At 33.7% G+C, this 14,434-nt stretch overlaps 1 pseudogene; it reads right to left on the bottom strand.

Moving 5' to 3' along the window:
* Positions 1-323: 323 nt before the first annotated feature.
* LOC127902792 (peroxiredoxin-2-like) lies at positions 324-1,017 on the bottom strand (annotated as a pseudogene).
* Between the last annotated feature and the right edge of the window lie 13,417 nt (positions 1,018-14,434).

Below are 14,434 nucleotides of genomic sequence, written 5' to 3'. Positions count from 1 at the left end.
AATATTTTCCAAAGTAGATATAATGAAGGCTATTCGATGCCAATAAAAGAAAAGAAAGTAGCAGAAAAAAAAAAACACAATAAAAGCTAAATCTTTACCTTCTTGTTTCTTCCAAGTAGCCAAAGAAACATAGAAGCTCTTCTCCAAATCACTTATTTATACCTAAAAGAACAATTAAAACAAAAAAAAACTCAAGATCTAATGACAATAAGAGAGACCCAAAATCATAAAATAAGAAAAGAAATAAGAAGTTAGGATTTTGAAGGCAAATGGTGAACCTGTGCCATCGGTTTGATAGGATCATGGCTGAGCACTTTTTGACAATTTTTTTTTTCCGATAAAGATGAACAACAGTTTAAACAAAAGACTTCTCGCGTCATACATAACAATATTCGAGATCCACTGGTTTATATTCATCCTAAGCATAGCACAACAAAAGGAAGTAATAACTCAACCAACACTAAGCAGCTGGGATGGAACTACAAATTTAAAGAGCCTTGAGGATGTCATCGGCACTGGAGACAGTGAAATCTCCACCAGATTCAACATTTGCGGCCTTCATCTTGAGGTCATCAACCAAGAGAGCAAACCTCCTTGATCAGGTGCCAAGTCCTTTCTCACTGAGGTCAGGCTCAAGCTTCAAAGCATGGGTGTATTTTGCTGAGCCATCAGCCAGGAACTTCACACTCTTGTTCTCAAGAAATGTTTTGGCCCGTGCCTTCATCACAAATGGGTCATTAACGGTTATGCAGAGAATTTCATCGACGCCTTTTGACTTCAACTCATTAGCCTTCTCGATGAATCCAGGCATATGCTTCAAGTTGCAAGTAGGAGTGAAAGCACCGAGGATGCCAAAGAGGATAACCTTTTTACCGGCAGCGAGCGAGTGTACGGACACTTGCTGCAACTGATCTTGTTCGTCGAAGTAAGCGAGAGTACCATCCGGCAAGGGGTCACCGACTGCGATAGGAGCCATTTAGAGATAGAGTCTGATCCACGCCTATGATTAAATACAGGATTGCCGCCAGAGGGCGAGAGATTTTTTGTATTTGAGGAGCACTTTTTGGCAATTTGGATGTCAGGGATTTTTCAAATCTGGGGAGCTTAGGAGGGAACGAATACTTTGGTAGAGGGAGTTGAAAAGTTATATTTTGGATAAGATAAGACTTGTCCATTTGTTTTGTTTTATCCACTCAAAAAGCACAACTCTAAAAAAATTAAAAATAATTCGTAGCCTAGTGGTCTTTTGATTCAATGTAGAAGCTTTAGGTTTAAGAGGTCTTGGGTTCGAATTCGGACTAAAACAAAATTAAAATGATAATTTTTAATTACTGATACCTAAGCGTCATTAATCGCTATTACTAAAGCTATTGATACTTCAGTATTAGTAATTAGTGATACATATCTGTTAAACGCGGAAAATGATCCAAATATATGTATATACTGATACTTTTAAATAAAGTGTCAGAAGACAAGTATCAGTAAAGACCATTTTTCTAGTAGTGTAATAAAAAACTATGGTAGCAAAAGCAACAACGATAGCAAGTTCTCTTGTGGAGCCTTCGATTCAGGAGCTGCCAAAGTTCCACCACGATATGTTCACCCTGATAGAAAAGATGTAATGATCTGCAACGACGACAATTCTTCAACAGAACAACTTCCAGTCATCGACCTGTAGAAATTGCTCTCTAGAGATGATTTAGAGCTTGAGAAGCTTGACCTTGCATGCAAAGAATAGGGTTTCTTTCAGGTATATGTGCTCTTCTTTGTTAATTATTGTCATTTTCCATAATTTTAGCAAATTATCCAAGTAGTTCTTGTATTTTCCCCAAAAAAAAATCATCTAAAACGTCCTTTGTTGTCTTTTTGTTGATTCATTGATGTCAATTTAATTATCATTTATTTTTTTCACCTCCTAAATGTTGAATTAATTTGAATTTTAAATTATTTGAAATGACGTATATATTATTTTATCCTTAAAAAATCGGATCCAATCGCTACAAAAATATGTTTTAAGTAATCTTTTTGAAAAAATAATTAAATTTGTATCGAAAATAATACAAAAATTAGTATAAAAACTACAAAAGATTAAAAGAAAAAAATTCTTGTCTTGTAATAAATTTTTTTTTCCTATAGTAAATTTTTTTTTTTTGGTTTTCTAGTATGACGTACCATTTTTATACTATTTTTTGTAAACATATTATTGTTGTTTTGAAAGCAAATCGACTAGATGATTAGCTCAAATTATAGGAATTAAATGAGTATTTCTTCATGTTTTTCTGACTTCAAATTAATTTCCGTGGAACATAAATGACAACAACATCGTGCTTTGAATAATTTGTATGCAGCTGGTGAATCATGGAGTGAGCAGTTCACTGGTGGAGAAAATGAGAGCTGAGACCCAAAAACGTGATTGGGGGATTTGGGCAGCTCTTCATTGCTTCTGAGGAGCAGAAACTTGATTGGGGATACGGCTTTACCATATTCACTCTCCCAATTCATTCGAGAAGACCCCACCTGTTCCTCAAATTATTGCCTCTCCCATTCAGGTTTTCTCTGCTCTCTCAATTTTTTTTTTTTTCATTTTTAGCCACACAACACACCAACTATTGATCCAACGTTTCGTCCATCTAACAATACTACAATGGTGCTGCATTGCTAAAGATACCTTGGAAGTTTACTTAACGGAAGTGAAAAATCTTACCCTGAAAATGCTTGACCAAATGGCAAAATAAATTATTATAACTCCAGATACTCCGGCATTTTTTAAGGGAATAAATGATTACTTCAAAGGATTTTTTTCAAACGAGCTGCGAGGAAAGTCATTATTGACCGTATGAGAATTGAAAACGAGGACGCTTAAAAGTCCTTGATTGCTTCCACCTTCTTGAGGATATTATACGATAAGTTGCGCACTTAGTTACATGATGAGCTCCTTTTAATTTTAGTAAAATTTCCTGGCTTGCGTACTTCACTTTAATAATGATTGTGGAATGTAAATTTTATTAAGCCACTTGTTAAGCTGCCAACGGATTAATGTTAATGAGTATATGAAGTTGTCCTTATGGGTAATTAATATCCTCACTTACAAGTGCAAAAGTTTAGAATTGTACACAATAAATTGTGTTTCGCTCTTTTCTTTGGAAAAAAAGATGACTGTTTTGCTGGTTAATCAAGGAAGCAAATCGAGATATGGTAGCCCAGTAAATACGAGGACCACGACCTAAAGAAAATGGGATGCTGAGGAACTTGAGGAACTCTATGTCCTATATAAGATTTTCTCATGATTTGATCTTGTACTAAGCAAAAATTTCTTTATGTTCCACCATAACTATCATAACCTCTGTCGGGGAAGCGCATGTTTAATAATTATCAATATTACAATGACTGCAACTTCTGGATAAATATAAATGTGGTAATAAATAAATGCAAAAAAAATATGAACACAATAATTTACGTGATTTAACGTAAAGCTTACGTCTAAAAGCAAACACTAGAAGATAATTTCAAGAGCTAATAAATGCAAATTAACAAAATTGAAAAAAAAAACTCTCAAAACTCAAAATCTCAATACACCTAAATGGATCTTGACTAGAACACTTAGGTAGAAACTCTCTCAAATTATTTCATTTGCAATTGCTCTCAAAATGTGAATGCGTTCAAATGACCAAATGGCTTGGTATTTATTGCCAAAGACCATGCATGCATTTAACCCTTGTCCCCAAAAGTCTTTGAAAAACAGTAACCAAAATCAACAATTTTGACAAATTAAGCGGCATCTAGAAAATCACCATGTTTTTCTCCATGCATATGTCAACAAAAACATGCCATCGATTTTGCTTTTTGAAATTGGCAAGCCCAATTGATTTTCAATAATTCTCTATCTTAATAAAAAAAAATTTAAATATGAGTCAATAATCAACAGACTATCCTCCAGTCTCTGTCTTCTCTGACTATTTTCAAACTTGTAAAATAAGGCAGAGTCTGGAGGATAGTTTATTAATAGTCGGCTCAAACTTAAAAAATTTTCTCCAAGGTAGAGAATTGCTGAAAGTCAAATAATGCCAATTTCTAAAAGCAAAATCAATGGCATGTTCTTGTTGACATATGCATGGAGAAAAATGTGGTGGTTTTTCTAGACGCCGCTTGAATTTGTCAAAATTGTTAATTTTGGTTGCCATTTTTCAAAGATTTTTGGGGACAAGGATCAAATGCATGCATGATCTTTGACTATAAATATCAAGCCATTTGCTCATTTGAAGGCATCCACATTTTGAGATCAACTACAAGTGAAGCAATAAAAGACATTTGAGAGAGTTTTTACTTGAATATTCAAGTGAGGATCCAATTCGGTGTATTAGGTTTTTGGTTTTGAGAGTTTTTTCTTTATATAAAGAATGTTTTCATGGCTTTTCTTTGTGTACTTTTCTTTCAACGTTTTCCTACAATTTCTTTGCTGATGTCTCCCTCATGAAAAAGTACTTCTGATCTCATTTACGGAAGTGCAGATTAAGCAAATATCAATATTATAGTGACTGTGACTTCTGCAGAAATATAAATGTAGTGATAAGCAAATGCAAAAAAATAAATTAAATACAATAATTTACTTGGTTCGGCGTAAAATCTACATTCATGGGCAAAGATTGAAGATAATTTCACTAATAAATGTGAACTTACAAAATTGGGAAAAAAACTCTCGAAACTGAAAACCCAACACACCCATTTGGATCCTCAATAGAACACTTAAGTAAAAGCTCTCTCAAATCTCTTAAATTGATTTACTTGCAATTGCTCTCAAAATGTGGATGCCTTCAAATGAACAAATGGCTTGGTATTTATAGCCAAATATCATGCATGCATTTAATTCCTTTGTCCCCATAAGTCTTTGAAAAACGACAACTAAAATCAACAATTTTGACAAATTCAAGCGGCATCTAGAAAACCACCACATTTTTCTCCACGCATGTGTCAACAAAAACATGCCGCTGATTTTGCTTTTTGAAATTGGCAAGCGATTATTTGACTTTCAACAGCCTCAATAAAGTTTGGCAGGATAATAATATGGCATAACCAACATAACCTGGGCAAAGTTTAACGAAATAATAATATGGGCAGTACATTTAGCCGTAAAACGATCTACAGAAGATAGACATTCTCAAATCTCAGCTTATTTCTGGCTTTCCAAATCAAATAAATCAGGTAATAACTGGCGGTGACCCAAAGATTATAAAGTAGAGGACGAACTAATTTGATATCGAAAAATAAACTCCTATAAATCATTAATCTGGCGACATTAGTACAAGACAAAGCAAGGTCAATAAAATAACTAGTAGGAGGAAGAGGATCCGACAACCATCTGTCAATCCAAAAATTGAATAAAGAAGCCATCACCAATAACTCTTTAAGAGACCAGCCTATTAAGAGGAATTAACAAAAATCGGATTGGCTATGTAATGAGTTTGTAACTAGATTTAAGATAGTTAGCATATATAGAAGAATGCTTTTTAACATTACATAAAATCTTTTACAGACATGCATGATCTATTTAAAATATCTAGATGAAGACGATGAAGTCCAAGACCACCCACTGCCTTTAACAAACAAAACTGATCCCAATGAACTAACGGTCAAAGCAAGCACCTAAACGTCAACACCAAATTTGGTACTTGACTTTAGTGCCAGCAAATCAAAGAAAATGGAGAGTATAACCCACAAATTTTGAAAGCTAGATTGACAAAATTGAAGCAACGCTGATTGACGAAATTGAAGCCATAATTGTTAGGCTAAAATCGTTGATTTCTTGGCCATTATTTTGCTATAAATAGAAGTTCAAATGAAGAGCTGAAGCATTCCAGCGAAAGATAAGCATTTCCTTCCTTTAGAGAGGTGAGAGTATTAAGAGTTTAATAAACTCTTGAGTGATTAGTGTTTTGAGAGTTTGGGTGTATTGGGATTTTGGGTAGTGAGCTAAAATATCACAATACTTGTAACTCCTTTTCACTAGTAAAATATTTTCCTTTTGTTTTTGCCCGTGTAAGTAGGCTAAAAGCCGAATCATGTAATTTCTGGTGTCCTCTTTGTGATTGTTCTTTATTTTTCTTCCAATTTCATTTTAGCTGCGTGTCTGCTTCACCCATCAATTTCCTAACAATGATATCAGAGCTATTGGTTGTATTTTTAGAGTCAGTTATTGTTCACGTAAGGGGTACTATTTATATATATGGTATTGTTCATGTATATGATACTATTCACGTATACGACACTGTTCATATATAAGGTACTGTTCACGAGAAACGGCGGGAGCGATCCAAGAATTTTGCGGTGCAAAGTAGGGAATAGTGGTGTGAGTAAAGCAACTGTGTGATTTTGTACATGTCTATGAAAGTTCTGTCACATAGGCGATAAGAGCTTAAGAAGTCTGGGTTTTAATGATGCAGATGAAAAACTACAAAAAGAGTCATCAAAGGATAACCAAAACGATGCATCTCATGGGAATCAAGATGAGCAACATGAAGAAACGAATGTAGAGCAAAATGAAGGTACTTCTCAATCACTCCCCAAGGGGTGGAGGTATGTTTCTTCTCATCCTAAGGACTTGATTTTAGGAGATCCCTCAAGTAGCATAACTACTAAATCATAATTTAGAAATACTTGTGAGCATGCTATATTCATATCTCAAATTGAACCAAAATCCTTTATGGATGCAGAAAATGATGAATCTTGGATTATGACAATGCAAGAGGAGTTAAATCAATTTGAAAGAAACAATGTGTGGGAATTAGTTTCTAAACCGGAACACCAATCCATTATAGGCACTAAATGGATATTTAGAAATAAAATGGATGAATCCAGTGTGGTTATAAGGAATAAAGTTAGACTAGTGGCTCAAGGTTACAACCAAGAAGAGAGAATTGATTTTGATAAAACATTTGCACATGTAGCTAGACTAGAATCCATTAGGATGTTATTAGCATTTGCATGTCATAAAGATTTTATTTTATTTAAAATGGATATCAAAAGTGTGTTCCTAAATGACTATATTATGGAGGAAGTTTATGTGAAATAACACAGGTTTTGAAAATGAAAAATTTCCAAGTCATATTTATAAGTTGTCACAAGCATTGTATGGATTAAAGCAAGCACCTAGAGCATGGTATGATAGGCTTAAGAATTTCTTATTGAATAACAATTTTTCGATGGGTAAAACAGATACTACTCTCTTTGTTAAGCATAAGAACCAAGATATTTTTGTTGTTCAAATTTATGTTGATGATATTATTTTTGGCTCTACTAATGAATTGTTGTGTAAAGAATTTTCATCTTTATGAGTAAAGAATTTGAAATAAGTATGATGAGAGAGTTGAAGTATTTTCTTTGGTTGCAAATAAAACAAAATGACAAATGAATTTTCATAAATCAAGCCAAGTATGTGAAAGAACTACTCAAGCGATTTGGCATTGATGATTTAAAGATCAAAAACACTCCAATGAGCACAACAACTAAGCTTGACAAACATGAAAAAGGCAAAGAAGTGAATATCAAAACGCATCGATGTATGATCGGCTCTTTACTTTACTTAACTGCAAGTAGACCCGATATCATGTTTAGTGTATGTTTGTGTGCAAGATTTCAATTATGTCCCAAGAAATCTCATTTACTTGCTGTAAAAAAAAAATTATGTTCTTTAAGTGGAACCATAGATCTTGGCCTTTGGTATCTTAAAGGAACTCATATAGATTTAACATGTTATTCAAATGCAGATTTTGCCCGTTACAAAGTTGATAGCAAAAGTACTAGTGAAACTTGCCATTTACTAGGACATTCATTTGTTTCATGGTTTAGTAAGAAACAAAATTTGGTTGCACTTTTAACCACCGAGGCAGAATATATTGCTGTAGGGAGTTATTGTGCACAAGCACTTTGCATGAAACAAATACTTAAGGATTATGGCATAAATCTTGAACAAATTCCTACTAAGTGTGATAATACTAGTGTTATAAATCTTTCAAAGAATCACATTCAGCACTCTAGAAAACATCATTTTTTGAGAGATCATGTTCAAAATGGAGATATTGCATTACAGTTTATTTCCACGGAAAAACAACTTACCGATATTTTTACAAAACCTCTTTGCGAAGATCAATTTTCAAAAATTCGGCATGAACTTGGGATGATGAAATTTTCACATTAACATTTCTACTCATGATATTAAGTCTAATGAAATTGTTTGATTGATGATTTGATGATTTTTTATGATTATGAAGTGTTTGAGCATGATAAATAAGTGAGGTGTTTGTATTATTCTTTGAATATGTGTATGAATTAATTGTTTAAATATATGTACTTTCGTGAATTATGCATTAAACTGGTTCTTAAAACATTTTTGGATCAATGAAATGATCTTGAAATGTATTATTTGTGGCCAAATACTAAGATAAATGTGTGAAATCATAAGTTGTAGAAAACATATTGTCGTTATCTTAATAAACGGCTAGCCGTTTTCAGGCAGAAACTTTGGCAAGCATTCTGGACGTTGTCGGTTCACCGATATAACAATAACGGCTCACCGTTTCCATGAAAAGTTTTGGGAGCTCTATGGACGCTGTCGGTTCGCCGATAGCACAATAACGACTTGTTGTTTGTATAAAAAAATTTTGGGAGCTCTCTAGACACTATCGATTCACCGATATCTCTATAACAGCTCGCCGTTATCACGCGTTAAGTGCACAGTAATCGTTCTTCTTCTTCACTTCATTTTAGAACTATTCTTCTCCCTCTCTCAAATCGCGACTGCAATTTTGTCTCTCTTTCTCAAATCCACCATTTTTCTTGCTCTTTTTCACCAAATTGAAGCATTAAAAACAATTTTTATCCTCTTTAGAACCTTTTCAACTGATTAAAATCGGTTTTTACTTCAAAATTTGAAAAATCCCAAATTGAAAACCCTAAAACCAGCCGAACTGCTCTAGCCAAATTTGACCCAAATTTCTTCCATTTCCCATCCAATTTCAACTTGTAATCACTCTCTCATCTCTCAAACTTCCTTTCTACCGATTTAAATTCTTCCAAAATCATCAATGGCTTCACAATCGAGGCGTGCCCAAACCAAGCAAACAGCTCCAAGCAATCCCAGTTCCCCCAGGCCTCTTTCTCAAGATTTTGACAGCCTGCATTTTCCAAATGGTCAACTGGCTCATTGATTTCACGAGAAATTCATGGAAAAACAGAAACTACCTCATTCTATATTGACATTGACGATTTCTCTAATATTACTATATGTGGTAGAATTTTGCCTTAAATGCTAAGACAATGGGATGAAGCTTTAGGCATTGAAGAACGAGTCTATAAAAATTTAGTTAGGGTGTTTTACTCTAATATGGAGATTTTGGTTAATCGAAAAGATAGGATCGTAACACATGTTGAAGGTGTTAGGATTGAGTTCGATATGTTTGAGCTTGGTCGTATGCTTGGAATATCCTTTGAGGGGCTAAACCTGTATACTGCTAGAAAAGAGCTTCATTTTAGTCAGTTTACTCACACTAAGGGCGTTAGAAATATCTGTAGACGCTGTGATCTCTCTGACGAAGTTTGCTCATTTTTCTTTCAGTCTTAGTTGTTACCTTTTCAAGTCCGTATTCTTCATAGTATTCTCCAGCACGTGATTACACCTAGGCAGGGACACATTGATGAGGTGACTAGATTAGATGTCGGTTTACTTGACTCTCTCATCAGAGGAAGGAAAGTGCACATTTCATTCACTATTTTTTGTCATATCCTCTTTACCTCTGCTGTGTCTAACAGGTCTCTTCTATATGGTAGCATTATTAGTAAGATTCCGAGACACTTTTATGTTCCTTTAACCGAACCTGTCTATGTTAAGACTAAAAAGATGGGTAAGGAAATAATTTCGGGGATTGATTTTAATGAAGGCAAGGCAAGTGGATCAAGGTTACTTCCTCTAAGAATGAAGATACTTTGGTAGCTCCGAATGATAACTGCATGCTCAATGACGTTTATCCCGAGGATGAGTTACCCAACTTTCGACTTGGAGCTAGACCTCGTGCCCTTCGACGAGTAGCAGTAGCCCCATCTCAGGATGAGGAGCCAACCGAGCCAGCTGTACGTCCTGCAGCTTTTTCTACTTCTGCAGACCGTCTTTAGCAGCTTTTCGACAAAGTGGATGCACTTCAATCAGCCTTTGCAAATTTTCGACAGCAGATGTTAGATCAGCAGATGGAATTACTTGTTGGACAGCGCCACATTCTTGGTCACCTTAGTTATGACCCAAGCAGCTCCTCTTCACAGCCTCTATCTTGGTTTTCTGCACCTATGAATTTCGCACAAACATTACTCATCTCATGTAGTTGTTATGATACTATTTGTTTTTTTATTGTGCTTGTGATGCTTTTATGATGATTTTGTTGGATATGTGGACTTTGTTTATGATTGAGTTGATTTTAATGACATATTTGGTTGTTGCTTATGATAATGTTGAATTTGTTGGTATGGAGGTTGGTTCCTAAATTGGAGTTTATATGGAAGTGTTTTAACTACTTTATTTTTGCGGATATGTTCATTTTTAAGGGGAGATTCTGCTGAAATTTTTTTTCCGACATGGGTAATCACTGAACTTCTCTTTTTAATCTTTTCGCGCTCATTTCTTTTTTATGATGAAAGGGGAGATAATTTATATATAATCTATTAAAATTTTCTTTTTCTTTTTGTGTGGTTAAAAATTGATTGCACATATTTAAGGGGAGCTAAATTCTATAAATATTTTACTTAGGGGGAGCACATATTTAGGGAGAGCAAAATTGAGCAAGTATTTTCTTGAAAAGTTTATCATCATCGAAAAATGGGAGATTGTTAACATAAATATTTCTTTAATATTGATTTTGATGATAACAAACTTGATTAAGATTGTTTTAAAAGTTCAAATTATTCTTTCATATAGTTTTCATATTATAAAGGCTTTATATTAAAAAAAAGTAATTTTATGATCTTCATGTTAATTATTTAAATTGAAAAAGTTTTGAGAACATTGAAATTAGCAAATATTGCTTAAAATTTTGGAAATTGACTTATTTGACAAGTTTTATAAAGTGTGGGGTCATGGTATAATTTTATAAAGTTTTGGGACCAAACTATAATTTTTTGAAATAATTCGCTGTAGCAGTCACTATAGCAAACGGCTAACCGACATCTTGATAACGGCTAGCTGATGCAGAGCAACAAATTGAAGAAATCCTAATTATATTTAAATGTATAATATTTAGGAATATTTTAATTAATTTGTATTCTAGTTTAATTTGGTTTCCTATTTAGAGTCTTATTGTTTAGGTATTGCTTATTTGGGTAATATTCCTAATTTAGGCATAAGTCTTATTAAAATAGATTTTCTAATCATATTAGGATAAGTCTTACTTAGTATAAATAAGTGTCTTTTGTAACTTTTACAAGGAGAGAATTTTGAGTTTAATAATATTTCAATTTTCAAATCTCTTTGTGAGTATTTGAACAGTTAATTCTTGGTATTCTACGGAATCAACGAGTCTTAACCCCTAAATTCACGGTATTCTTTTGAATCAATGTGAATTTAGTTGTTCTTTTGTTCCGGTATTCTCTAGAATCAACGGAATATTTTGAACATTAAACTTCCGCTGCATCAGTTTGGTATCAGAGACAAAACCTGGTATTACTCATCTAATCCCATCTACCACCAAACGTTTCCTTTCTCCTTTTTTGTTTTTTTCCGTTTAGTTTAAAAAAAAACCCCAAACAACACCAAAAAAGCATAAGAAAAAAAAGAAAAAAATTATATCATGATATCACAACATCGACGTGAAGATTTCATCTTGAGAGATGTTTTAGTTAAGATGTTGAGGATTTTGCATTCAATTTCTCAAGATTTAGAGAAAATTCGAGATAGAAAATCTTTACACATAAAGCATGCATATGGATTTGATGACGTTGTTCACGATGATGGTTGTTATGAAGATAATGAGGAAAATAGTAACTTTGTTCCTTTCGACAATATTATTCCTTCCGAGGAGAATATTAATTGGTCATTCATGTCTACAACAAATCCTCAACACAAAGACATTGATTTGGATCAATCGCCGAAATTTGATGAGTATCTTGATATTGTGGAGGAGAGAGAGATAGTTGTTGATACAATCTCTTATTGTTCTCTTGATTTGCCGAAAGAAGACAAAAAGAGTTGTGATATTTTTCAACAGTTAATGGATTATGAAAAGAAATCGTTTTTCCTCAACTATGTTGAAGTTCGACACGAACAATACGAGAAGACATTATTGGAGAAGTTGTTGATAGAAGAATTTATTTTACGCCATTGGAGTGATTGGATGGACGTTATTACAAAAGTTGGAAAATTTAAAGTTTGTCGTCTATGTCAAAGCTCTGTTTTAAAAATTAATCCTTATGCACATGAAGATGTTCTTGAAGACTACAACATGCAAAATTCGAGGACGAATTTTCTCCAACCTGGCGGGAATGATGCGGAGCAAGAAATTGAAGAAATCCTAATTATATTTAAATGTATAATATTTAGGAATATTTTAATTAATTTGTATTCTAGTTTAATTTGGTTTCCTATTTAGAGTTTTATTGTTTAAGTATTGCTTATTTGGGTAATATTCCTAATTTAGGCATAAGTCTTATTAAAATAGGTTTTCTAATCATATTAGGATAAGTCTTACTTAGTATAAATAAGTGTCTTTTGTAACTTTTACAAGGAGAGAATTTTGAGTTTAATAATATTTCAATTTTCAAATCTCTTTGTGAGTATTTGAACAGTTAATTCTTGGTATTCTACGGAATCAACGAGTCTTAACCCCTAAATTCACGGTATTCTTTTGAATCAATGTGAATTTAGTTGTTCTTTTGTTCCGGTATTCTCTAGAATCAACGGAATATTTTGAACATTAAACTTCCGCTGCATCACTAGCCGACATCAAGCAGAATTGAAGATTAACCTCTAGACACTAACGGCGATCCGACATCTAAAAAATGGCGATCCGACAATTTAAAAATTCAGTTCAATGGTCATATTGACCAGTCAAACGGCGATCCGACATCTAGTTAACGGCGATCCACCAATGAGCAGAAAGTCAATAACATCTAGTTTTTCAGCTCCAACTATAAATAAGTTCAATCAAATTCAAACAACAACGATTCCAACAATTATCATTGAGCAGATTATTGAGCATACAACTTTTATTGAGCCTTAAATTCTTATATTCATCTCATTTACTCATACTTTAGATTTTTATTTGTAATTAAACACATTGTGTGAGAGAGATTTATTTTGTAATATTCTTTAAAATCAAATTGTGAGATTGTAAGTGTTGGGATACACTTGAGTTAAGCGATTGAGGATACTCTCTTTTTGTAAAGGTTTATTAACACCTTTAAAGTCAATTGTAAGAGCAGTTGAAGTCTTGGAGACTTGCTTAGTGAAATCCTCAAGCTCGGTGAGCTTGGAGGTACGGACGTAGGCACGATTAGCAGAACCACGTAAAATCACGTGTTTGATTTCTCTTCTCTTACTCTTTTATTATCTTGCTTGATTAAATTTATTATTTTTGTTCTTATTAAGGCATTAGATTTAAATTGTTGTGTGGTTTGTTTTGCATAAATTTTGATAACTCAATTCACCCCCCTCTTGGGTTGCTTAAATAGTATTTCAATGGATACATAAATGTTAACAAGACACACGATAAGAATTTTCTTTTCATCTTCATTTTTATGAAAAGTGCGTGCTCATATGGACATTTTTTTAAAGCCTCTTTTTTCAAAGAAGGCATCTATACGGTTGTACTAGTCTCTGGGTGCATGTTTCAACCCGTATAATGCCTTCTTTAATTTGTACACTTTATTCTTATTCTCATGCTTCACATAACCAAGGGGTTGATCAATGTACACCTGCTCTTGTAGATCACTATGCAAGAATGCCGATTTCACGTCCAATTGGTAGATTAGCCATGAATGATGTGCAACCACCACAATTATCAGCCTGATGGTATCATGTCTTGCTACTATAATCAATTACATACTCTTATTTATAACATTTAGCTACTAAACGGGCTTTATATTTGTCAATGTTTCCATTCTCCTTCAACTTTGTTTTATATACCCACTTGACACCAATTGTCTTGTGTCCTTGTAGAAGGTCAGTCAATTTCCATCTGTTGTTTTTTTCAATGGCTGCAATTTCATCATCCATCGCTTTCTGCCATTTTGATTCTTTGACAGCCACTTCAAAACTGGTAGGATCACCATCTGCAAATAAAGCAAAATAAGTTAAGATATCATATTATTCACAACCAGATACCTCATAATCATCCATCCATATAAGCCTCTTTCTAGAGCGCCAAGGTCGTGCCTCATGTATTGGGGTTATAGGGCCCCAACA

The sequence above is a fragment of the Citrus sinensis genome, chromosome 5 (assembly GCF_022201045.2).
Source record: "Citrus sinensis cultivar Valencia sweet orange chromosome 5, DVS_A1.0, whole genome shotgun sequence".
Classification (NCBI taxonomy): domain Eukaryota; kingdom Viridiplantae; phylum Streptophyta; class Magnoliopsida; order Sapindales; family Rutaceae; genus Citrus; species Citrus sinensis.
Note: the sequence above shows the minus strand (reverse complement) of the source record. Positions and strands in the feature narration are given on the sequence as shown.